Genomic DNA, 9,657 nt, shown 5'->3' on the forward strand with positions numbered 1-9,657 from the left:
GTATAGAGTGGGCCACCAATCAGAGGTGGAGATTTTTGAGGTACTCCATACCACGTCTCCCCAGGAATTTTGCACTACCCAAGTATAGTTGAGTAGTTGGTAGGGAGAGGGTAGTGCTGAGGGGGTCACTAGAAGGAGGATAAAAAAAATGAGTTGCATATTTTTGAGCCTTCACGTTGGGCGCCAGTTTGACCTGTCCAGCAGGTCTTCAACGTGGGTCAAAAAAAGAAGGACATAGACCGAAATTAAGGCAAAAGCCTGCGGGGGCTAAGACAGCCCGGGAACAGGATCTAGAGAGAGAGAGAGAGGGGAGACTACTCAAAGCAATGGTCAAGCATGTCTCGTTTATTGGCTTACAGTTACAGAATTTATAGGCAGAAAACCGCAATGCCATGTATGCATAAGGATTGGGTAGCATGATAGATGAGTCAAATATTTTTGTAACATTTACCAGGTGCAGATTATGAGACGGTTAGGGGCCCAAGGACGGGGTGGAACAACGTAGTTTTGTCTATTCCATATCAGTTCTGGGAACTGTGGTCTTGACATTCCTCAGAAATCATCAGCCTCAGGGCCGTGGTGACCTGGGTTTGTTCAAGAGGGGGGAAGAGCAAGGGGAAAGGTTGGGGAAGGTTCCTGACATGTCCCCCATTTTTCTTTAATAATGAGGCACTCAGGCCTCGTGACCCATTTCCAGCAATACCGGGAGTGTAATGGCTGGTGCAGGTGTCTTAACACTCACGCAGTACAGCCTGGAGGTAGCTGGCCATTGGACGCTGTCTTAGGTCATTGGGATTATCCATACCATCCGTGGGATTGCCACGCCAACCCCTGTCTCAGATGGATAGATCGATCACTCAAGGTTGCCCGTCATGGCATCACAATGGTCTTATAGCCGTGGCTCATTTTTAAACCTTTCCCAAAGATACCCGGGTTACATATTGCAGAGGTCAAAGTTTTTCATAAAAATGGCAAGGAACAGATTGTCAGGATCCATGAGGGGTACAGGGAAAGAGGGGTAAGGGGAGGGTGATTTCTTAAAAGCATCAGGCTTAACCAAAAACAAAGAATCATCTCAAAGCAATACATGAAGTACTCTTAGAATATTAAAAAGTAGTTTCGAGTGCCAATGCACCCGCAGTATCAATTCATGAATTACAATTCTTAGGAATACAATTGATAGCATAACACAAGGTCCTAATATCAGAGAGATACAATATGTCTCTGGAGAAGAGATATGAAATGGTGTTACAAAGCAAACTGTGCATGTATAAGGGAGTTATAGTAGGGTGAACAATTATAGTTATAGTAGGGTGAACAATTGTCAGGTTTTTTGAAAACAGAGACAAAGTTTTCGAATTCTTTCTGCTGCCCGCCGAAGTCTGGATTTCTTCAAGAGGTGGTCATTAAAATGCAGGGGTTCGATGTTTTCAGCTTTGCCTTCTTCTTGGTCTTGTATGCGATGGTAGTATATGTGATTCTTCCTGCTAATTGCTGTATCTACTTGGGTTTTTACAAAAGATGTTAGTTTATTAAAGGCCCAGGGGCCAAAAGAGATGAGTAAAAGGAGACCTATAATAGGCCCGAGAAGGCTAGGGAGAAGGGTGGAAAGCCAAGGAGAGGTAGAAAACCAATTTTGGTACCAGGATTCTTGTTGTTCCCTCTCTTTCTTTCTTTTTTCTAGGCTATCTCTAACCTTCTGTAAGCTATTTTCTACAAGGCCTAATTTATCAGAGTAAAAGCAGCATTCTTCTTTTAGGGCTGCGCATAGGCCTCCCTGCTGTAGGAAAAGGAGGTCAAGTCCTCGTCTATTTTGTAGAACAACTTCAGCTAATGAGGCAACAGATTCAGTAAGATGTTGCAATCCAGTCTGCAATTCTTGCAGGTCTTTGTCAATAGTAGCACTAAGTTGGGTAATTTGTCTTTCGTTTTGGATGAGAGAGGCAATACCTGTTCCCGTACCTGCAACTCCTAGTCCCAGGAGAACAGTCAGGGTCAGTGCAGTTAAGGGCTCTCTTTTATTTCTGACTTTTTCTGTGCCTGCCCTCTGCCAAATATTAAGGAAGTCATTCACTTGATGGATAGTAACGTGAGGGAATAAGGCAACCATTACACAGTAATCCTGAGAGGTGAGGAAGGTAGAAGTAACAATAAAAGTGGTGAGGCCAGAAGAGCAAGCAAAGTAAGAGCCCTTGGGGGCGGCAGCATAGGAGGACTGAGGAGAGACAACTATAGTATTATTACAAACATCTACAAGTGGCAAAGGGGGGAGCATACTGGGCCCAAGGATGCAGGTACCCAAACCTGTAATTTTGCTAAGGGTCAGTCCTTGGTTTTCTTCTGCACCCCATCTTAGTGAGGAGGTGTCATTAGTATAAGTAAAGTTCCCAAAGTGTGCTAGACCTTCATAAAAGGGGGGAACGGAGGAATAGCATACCCAGCACTCTTCAAAGGAAGACAGATTAAGGGAATGAACAGTTTGTATGGAAGCATTGATAATGTTAAGTACCATGGAGGTTGGAGGGGATGGTCCCAAAAGCATAGTGGGACGGAACAAAGGGGTCAAGTCCGTAGGAGGAGGGGAGGACGTCGTCAGTGGCAGCCTATGGGTAGGGTTGTTAGGGTTATTTGGAATCCTGTTTGGTCTCATTTCTACATTGGGGCCTATGGCTACAGGAGCAGTGATGATAGGGGGGGTCTTAAGGAGTTTAATAGTAAATAGAAGTCCATCATCATAGCGTATCTTATATAATCTCAATCCCCAGGTTACTCCTCTTCCCCAGGAGGTATACTTTTTTCCTGCATCAGTGAAACTGACTCTAAGGGGGTGGCACCATGAGTGTTGGCATGCTGATATTTTTCTCCAGCCTTTTGAGTCTACCCTATGATGTTTATAATTGGCTGCGACTGTAATGTAGTCCCATGAGGAGGAGGGGTGCCAGTAGGTGTCTCCGGTTGTCTCACAACCCCACGATCGACAAAAGAATTCAGTAGGACCGCCACACTTGTATGTCAAGGAACGATTTCTATGGGTCCCGGGACAGACATAAAAGGAGACAGTCCTTAACATACTTCGTCTGTCATGTGCTCCACAACCGCCAGCCTCTCCCAGGGCGGTTGTGGCTTCGGGACTCCAGGCATTTCTGTTAGGGGGAGCGTTTTGGTTATGATAATCTTCTAGGTCCCATGGGTGAGGTGCCCCTAGAGCCAATTTACAAAGGTCCGGGTATAGAGTGGGCCACCAATCAGAGGTGGAGATTTTTGAGGTACTCCATACCACGTCTCCCCAGGAATTTTGCACTACCCAAGTATAGTTGAGTAGTTGGTAGGGAGAGGGTAGTGCTGAGGGGGTCACTAGAAGGAGGATAAAAAAAATGAGTTGCATAGCGGTAAACTAATATACTAAGCAGGGCAGGGAATTGATGTGTTTGGACAACAGCAGCAGAAGCTAATAAGGAGAATAAGCGCTATTATGATGACAACAGCTGCAATAAGAAGGAGAGAAAAATACATTACCCCTGCGTTGGGCCTCTGGAGCTGCCGAGTGTTGGGATGGTGGTCCGGGGTCAGGGAATAAAGCTTCTCAGGCTCCTTGGCCTATCTGTACCTGTAAGAAAGCAGAAGGGGCTTTTCTCAGGGTTTTCCCCTGGGTGGTTGAAAGGGTTTGACCAGGCGCTCAGGGAGCCATCTGGCATTCTGGGCCTGGGAGTCATAAACACATGCGTGTCCTTTTCCCCAAATTAGAACAGGGTCAGGACCATACCACTTGTTGGTGAGTGGATCTCTCCATTTGACCTGAGCATAAGTATCAGATGTAGAGGGGTGCCAGAGACGGTCTGCTGCTGACTTCCCATTATCATCCAACGTTAGGAAGTTGAGCACAAAAAGCGCATGATTAAGGACGGTCTTCTGGTTGCCAGCTCGTGAGTACAGTAATTCAGGGCCTGATTGTAGTTTATTAATCATTCTCTTTAGAGTCTGATGTGCTCTTTCCACTATACCCTGTCCTTGGGGGTTATAAGGGATGCCAGTGATATGTTTAATACCCATGTGTGCACAGAACTGTTTGAATGAGGAGCTGGTGTATCCAGGGCCGTTATCTGTTTTAAAAATTTTAGGCTTTGGTGCCATAGCCAGGGTGGCCACAACATGGCTGATAACATGCTTAGTGGCTTCTCCAGTTTGAAGGGAGGCGCAAAGGAACCCACTGAAAGTGTCAATGGACACATGGATGTATTTTAATTTACCAAGCGATGGAAGATGGGTGACATCCATTTGCCAAAGCTCTCCAGGTATCAGTCCCCGTGGATTGACTCCTAAATGTGGTTCAGGTAAGTGTACTAAACAGCCAGGGCATTGTTTAACTATCTGTCTTGCTTGATCTTTTGTGATCTTATATAGGAGTCGTAGGGTGTGAGCATTTAAGTGGTGCATCTTGTGTGCCTCAGTGGCTAGGTCAACAGGAGAGGCTAATTCACTTGTAGCTAAGAGAGCTTGTTTGGTGGCTAGATCTACTTTCGTATTTCCTTCTGTCAGGGGACCAGGAAGGTCAGTGTGTGCACGGATGTGGCAAATAAAGAAGGGGTGACTTCTTTCCTGAATCAGATTTTGTAATTGAGCAAACATAGGGGAAGCATTAGTAGAGGGCTTGATATAAGGAACAGTTTCAAGCAGTGGAACAGAATTGGCAATGTATGCACTATCAGTATAAATGTTCATGGGACCGGGGATATTCCTGAATACCCAGAGGATAGCGGCTAGTTCTACAAGTTGAGCAGATGCATAAGGCGTGTGAAAGGAAGTGAGTTTTGAGTCTATTGTGACTGCAGCTGTCCCTGATGAAGAGCCGTCAGTAAATATTAGATGAGCCTTTTTTATAGGGCTAGTCTTGGTTATACGTGGAAAGGTAACTGAATTTTCTGTAAGGAACTTAATAAGTTTATCTGGAGGGTATTGGTTGTTCAATGTCCCTTGATAAGAAATAGTGGCAATAGCCCAAGCGTCACTCCTTTGTTGGAGTTGTGTCAGTTCTGTGCTGGTGTATGGGCAGACAATATGGTCGGGATCTTTCCCAAAAATTTTTATGGAGAGGGTCCTTCCTTCTTGTAGAATCTCTGATACAAGTATGGGATAAGTGGCAAGTATTTTATTAGGAGTTGCTGAGCTATGGATCCAGAACAGGGGCATTCCTTGCCATAGCAAACCGGTGGGAGAAAAGGTTGTGGAAAAAATGAGAAGCCAGAGTTTTTTTGCAGGGTCATAGTATCCAATCTTTTGAGTGGATATTGCCTGATTGACTTTCTGTAAGGCAGTCTCACCTTCCTTTGTTATGGAGCGTGGTGAGGAAGGGTCCGAGTCTCCTTTTAGAATGTCAAAGAGGGGTTTAAGATCCCCTGTAGTTAATTTCAGATAGGGACGTAGCCAATTAATATCCCCTAGAAGTTTTTGGAAATCATTTAATGTCTTAAGATGGGCGGTACGTATCTGGGCTTTCTGGGTTATTACTTGAGAAAAATGTAGCTCAAACCCAAGGAAAAGTTGGGGGAGGGTAGTTTGGACTTTTTCTGGTGAAACTTGCAGGCCTCTCTTTTGGAGGGCTGAAACTAGACTATCAGATACCTTTACTAATTCTAATTCTGAAGGGCCTGCTATTAAGATGTCATCCATGTAATGGATTATATAGAGATGTGGGTATTTTAATCTAAAGGGGTCTACCGTTTGAGCAACATATTTTTGGCAAAGGGTAGGGCTATTGGCCATGCCCTGTGGCAGGACCCTCCATTGGAACCTAAGAGATGGGCCTATACAGTTAATGACAGGGACAGTGAAGGCAAATCTTTTACAATCTTCAGGGTTTAATGGTATGGAGAAGAAGCAGTCTTTAAGGTCTATGACAATCCTATGAAACCCAGCGGGGATTGCTACGGGGGCAGGCAAGCCTGGCTGAAGGGCCCCCATGGGTATCATGGTTTTATTGACTGCTCTAAGATCATGGAGTAACCTCCATGACCCAGACTTCTTCTTGATTATAAATATTGGTGTGTTCCAAGGTGAATTAGAGGGCTCTATATGACCCACGTCTAATTGTAGTTGAACTAATTTAGTTGCAGCCTCTAGTTTTTCTTTTGGGAGGGGCCACTGATCTATCCAGACGGGGGTATCTGATTTCCAGGTGATCTTATCCGCCTGTAGGCTGGGGGGATCAGTGGCCCTTATGAAAAAAGGTTTTGGTTTTGGAAGCCAAGGCCTGTTCTGTCTGATTGGGGTTGCAGCTGTATAGGTTCCCGAATTCCATGATTATTCTTTCCTAGTCCTTGCTTGGGAAGGAATCCTTGTCTCAACATTTGCTCTGTGACAATAGAATTGGGGCTACACATGATAATGCCCATTTGAGATAAAATATCTCTACCCCAAAGGTTGATGGGGAGGTTAGGAACTATAAAGGGGCGTACTATGCCCTTGTTTCCTTCTGCATCCTCCCATATCAGCATTTGTGTAGATTCCATAGTCTCCTGAGTCTGTCCTATGCCTTGGAGATGTGTGAGAGATGGTTGCAGGGGCCAAGAGTTGGGCCATTGGGAGGCAGAAATGATTGTGGCATCAGCCCCTGAGTCAATTAGTCCCGTAAAGGATTTGCCTTGTAGTTTTAGTTTTAAGGTGGGCCTCTCTTGTGATAAGGACTGTACCCAATATATGTCAGATGACCCAGGGTTAGATATTCCTCTCTTATTTTTGAAAGCTGGGAAGCTAGTGTCTAAAGGGAGTGGCAGTGCTTGAGCCAAACGTTGTTTCGGGGGAATTGTAATAGTGCGGTGGGGGGAAGAAGCGATGACCTTAATTTCTCCCTCATAGTCATTGTCAACCAAGGTGGGGTGAATAATTATCCCTTGAAGGGTACATGAGGCACGGCCTATAATGAGGAAAAAAGACCCAGGTGGCGGAGGTCCAAAAGAGCCAGTAGGCAAGGCTTTTGGGCCGTCCTCAGGTTTTAATACTGTGGTGGTGGAGGTACACAAGTCCACCCCTGCGCTCCCTGGGGTTGCCCTGTGGAGCTGGGGAGGAATTGGGGCCCTGTGGCTGTGTGAACAGGTCCTTGAGGGGCCCGGGGGGGGCCCCGTCTGCCGTTTCCCGGAAGGGGAGGCAGAGGAGGCAGAGGTCTTCCTTCAATATCATGTGTGGATTTGCAAGTGTTGCCCCAGTGGTAGCCTTTTTTACATCTAGGGCACACAGAGGCTGGCAGCGCTCGTCTATTTTGAGCCGTATTGCCAGGAAATCCCTGAAAGTTAGAGGGGCATTGTCGGGCAAAATGTCCTTCCAAGCCACATTTAAAGCAAGTTTTCTGGTGCCCAACAGTCTGTCCTGTATTAACTGCTGCCCCTATAGTGAGTACTGCCTCTGACATGTTTTTCATGGGATCTTGCAGGGCCAATACTGCTTGAGACATTTTTTCTAGTTTGCTCATAGTAGTGTCCTGAACATCTCTGCAGAGTTTGATCATCTCATTAAGGGATTTATCCTGCCACTGGCCATTAAGGACAGCGCGGCATGAACTATTGGCATTTTCATAAGCTAATCTTTTTATAATAGGGTCATCAGCCGCAGCATTCCCTAAAGTACATTCGGCAGTCTCTAGAAGTCTGCTTATGAATTCAGAATATTCCTCATCCTTTTTCTGGCTGATTCTGTTTAAGGGCATAAAAGGAGAGCCAGTAACAGGGAGGGCCCGCCATGCCTTATGGGCAGCGTGATCAATTTGTTCTAAGAGTCCTGTAGGAAATTTTTTCTGTTTTTTCTCTAGGGCGTATGGTCCTCTGCCTGTTAATTTCTCATAAGTCCAATCTTTATTTTTGGTTTTAAGGTTTCTTTTCTCTATGATCCTACACTGGTGGTCAAATTCAGATTGCCAGTTTATGAACTGTCCTTTAGTCAATACCGATTGAGCAACTTTCACCCATTCGGTAGGGGTCAGTAGACCACCTCTCTTAGCAGCTTCTAAGGCCGACAAGGTAAAGGGAGCATTAGGGCCATAATTTTTAACAGCTGAAAGAAGATCTTTCAAATTTTTAAATCGGGGTTTGACAAAGTCTGTTTCTTCCTCAGAATCCGTCCCTCCCTCATTTTCTTCTATTTTTTCCTCATTTTCTTCCTCATCTGTCCCTTCATCAGTATTGTCTGCTTCTTCCTCCTCACTCCCCTCTTGCGCCGCATCGGCGCCATGAGTGGCTTTTTTCTTTCTAGTAATGACGGGAAAATTAAAGGAGCTACGTTGTTTAGCTTTTGTAGGGTTATTCCTAGGATCCTTTTTAGGGCTAGAGTTGTGTTTGGCTAAAGTCTGGGAAGGCGGGGCCAGATTTTCAAGATTGAGCAAGGGGGAGGTTTGAAGGGAGGCTTGTAAAGCCGAAAATTCCTTTGTCATTTCAAGATATTGTTTCTGTAAATCTAAGGTTTTCCGCAAGGCAGACATGCGTTTGGTAATATCCTCCTGGACTAGACTAAGATCTGGAGTAACAAAGGGGTGAGAAAGGGAATTCTTAAGGATAGGAGGGGCCGAAGGATGTTGTGAGACATGCACCCCACAGGGATCGTAAGCAGTGACTTCCTCTTCTAATTCTGCTGCTTCTTCTGTGAGACTCTCACTGTCTTTTCTATTTCTTGGCTGGTTTTGTTTATAGGGAAAAACAGGAAAGGCCAGGAGGGAACCTTCCAAAGGGGGCAGGGGGGATGATGAGATGGGCGGATATATGGATTTAGGTTGGTAGGGGGGCATTTCAATAATCACAGAGGGAGCCTTTTTAGGGACAGATTCTGGTGGAATAGAGCTATGTGACACGGCATGAGACAAAGGACGCAGGCAAGACTCTGCTTCTATAAGTAATTGTCTAATTTTGCCACTATTGTTTGAATCTTCTACAATGTCATTAATTAATTTCCAGAGGGTTAAAACCTTCTGGGGGACGCTTTCTCCTCCCTGGATTTCTTTTTTAATGAGTTCGTTTAGGTCTTGTCCTACCTTTTGCCATTTTCCTGGATGAATGTCAGGACCGTTTATTATAAACCAGGGGCAAACTTTATCAATATAGATAAAAAAAATTTATAAGTTCCTTCTTTTTAACTTTAATACCTCTCTCTTTAAAATTTTCTTTAAGCTCTCTAACAAAATTTTCTTCCTTACTCAACTTAGATCCCATGATATCGACAGACGCGAACACTTACCTCTTTTTACTTTCGTTTCACGGAGCTCCGTAACGCCAGCAGCCTGGGGGAGCGAAATCGTCTCTGGGGGTCCGGACGGGCGGGGGGAGCGTTCTGTCGGGTCAAAGTCCCTATTTTTGAGCCTTCACGTTGGGCGCCAGTTTGACCTGTCCAGCAGGTCTTCAACGTGGGTCAAAAAAAGAAGGACATAGACCGAAATTAAGGCAAAAGCCTGCGGGGGCTAAGACAGCCCGGGAACAGGATCTAGAGAGAGAGAGAGAGGGGAGACTACTCAAAGCAATGGTCAAGCATGTCTCGTTTATTGGCTTACAGTTACAGAATTTATAGGCAGAAAACCGCAATGCCATGTATGCATAAGGATTGGGTAGCATGATAGATGAGTCAAATATTTTTGTAACATTTACCAGGTGCAGATTATGAGACGGTTAGGGGCCCAAGGACGGG

The 9,657-nt window shown here is 45.2% G+C and overlaps 1 long non-coding RNA gene across 1 annotated transcript in view; it reads right to left on the minus strand.

Moving 5' to 3' along the window:
- Positions 1-325: 325 nt before the first annotated feature.
- LOC141553928 (uncharacterized) overlaps positions 326-9,657 on the minus strand; it is a 9,477-nt gene continuing 145 nt past the window's right edge. The window contains exons 1-2 of the long non-coding RNA XR_012485723.1: positions 9,214-9,657; positions 326-3,607 (exon numbers count right to left, since the gene is read on the minus strand). The exon at positions 9,214-9,657 is cut by the window's right edge and continues 145 nt beyond it. This is a non-coding gene — a long non-coding RNA (uncharacterized LOC141553928). The remainder of the gene's footprint in view (positions 3,608-9,213) is intronic.

Source organism: Sminthopsis crassicaudata, chromosome 2 (assembly GCF_048593235.1).
Source record: "Sminthopsis crassicaudata isolate SCR6 chromosome 2, ASM4859323v1, whole genome shotgun sequence".
Classification (NCBI taxonomy): Eukaryota; Metazoa; Chordata; class Mammalia; order Dasyuromorphia; family Dasyuridae; genus Sminthopsis; species Sminthopsis crassicaudata.